The following is a 1,462-nucleotide window of genomic DNA, read 5'->3' on the forward strand; positions in this document are numbered from 1 at the left end:
TGGAAGCTAAGCAGGGTCGGGTCTGGTTAGTACTTGGATGGGAGACCACCTACGAATACCAGGTGCCGTAGGCGTTAAAAAAAAAAAAAAGACCAAAAAAAAAAATCAATAAAAATTTCATAGAATCAACATCATATTGAGCACAATCTTAACCACAATAAAATAAAATTGAAAGTCAACAAAAAACTGAACCCAATCACTTTTATTTGAAAATTAATACCCACATACCTACGATAATATCCATATAATATCTAAAAACTTATTGATTTCTGTGTTCTACTCAAGGAGTTTGTAAAAAAAGAAAACAGAAATATGCAAAAGAAAAGATAAAAATAATAATAGAATGATAGAGAAACAAAAGTGAAAACGAACAGACAAAAATATAGATAATTAATAAAAACAGAAATTTGATACTTTTAAAGAAAATTAAAATAATGAACTAATGATACCATTGAAGGAAAAAGTTTTATAAGACTAGGGCATAAAATACACAACATGAGCCTGGAGCATCTGGTAGTGCCTGAAATTAAGGACTCGCCAAAAACAAATACATCAATGGGGACACTGGAACCAAAGAAAAGAGCTCCCAATGACCAAAACTCCAGCGATTTCAGCAACAAAGTAAAGTAGTACTGAATTATAATCCAAAGTATAAAATAAGTATCTATGACTCATAATGACATAAGTAAATGAATAAATCAAAAATTAGTAAGACGAGACAAATAAATCTCTCCGGCAGAAGATTGCAAATAAATTATACAGTTCTTCACCCTAATGGAAGTGAGTGCAACCCCCTGCCCCCTGAGAGTGAGTTGCGAATATTGACTGTCTTCAATGGTACAGAGTGGCAAGTGGGAGTGAGGTGGGGGTAGTAATTTTATAGTGGAGAACCCTGACAAACGCTATTTCAGCCAGGCCAACATCGTTAGTCCTAAATTATGTTGATAGTAATGCCCTTGGTATGATGCAATAAAAATGGCTCTTTACTCTGTAATCTTCCTCTGAAAAATGCATAAACCCAGGCTAACCATAAGAAAAATATCAGACGTATTCCAATAGAGGGGCATTCCAACTGACCAGTCCCACATATAAACATTTTGTCAAAAACAAAGAAAGTCTGAGAACCTGTTATTACTGAGAAAAACCTTGAAGACATAAAAATTAAATGTAATTTGGTATTTTGGATGGGATCTTGGAATGGAAAAGGGGCATTGGATAAAAACTGAGGAAATCTGAATAAACTGTGGCCTTTATAGTGAACAATAACATGTTGGTATTGGTTCATTAAATGTAACAAATTTACCATAGTAACGTAAGATATTAATAATAGTAGGAAATGTGAGTGGGGTGATTTGGGGTGATTTGGGGGTGCTTATATGGGAACTCTTTGAACTATCTGCTCAATTTTCTATAAATCTAAAACTGTTTTAAAATATAAAATATTACTAAGTGTAATAAAATA

This window comes from Pteropus vampyrus, unplaced genomic scaffold (assembly GCF_000151845.1).
Source record: "Pteropus vampyrus isolate Shadow unplaced genomic scaffold, Pvam_2.0 Scaffold254, whole genome shotgun sequence".
Taxonomy (NCBI): domain Eukaryota; kingdom Metazoa; phylum Chordata; class Mammalia; order Chiroptera; family Pteropodidae; genus Pteropus; species Pteropus vampyrus.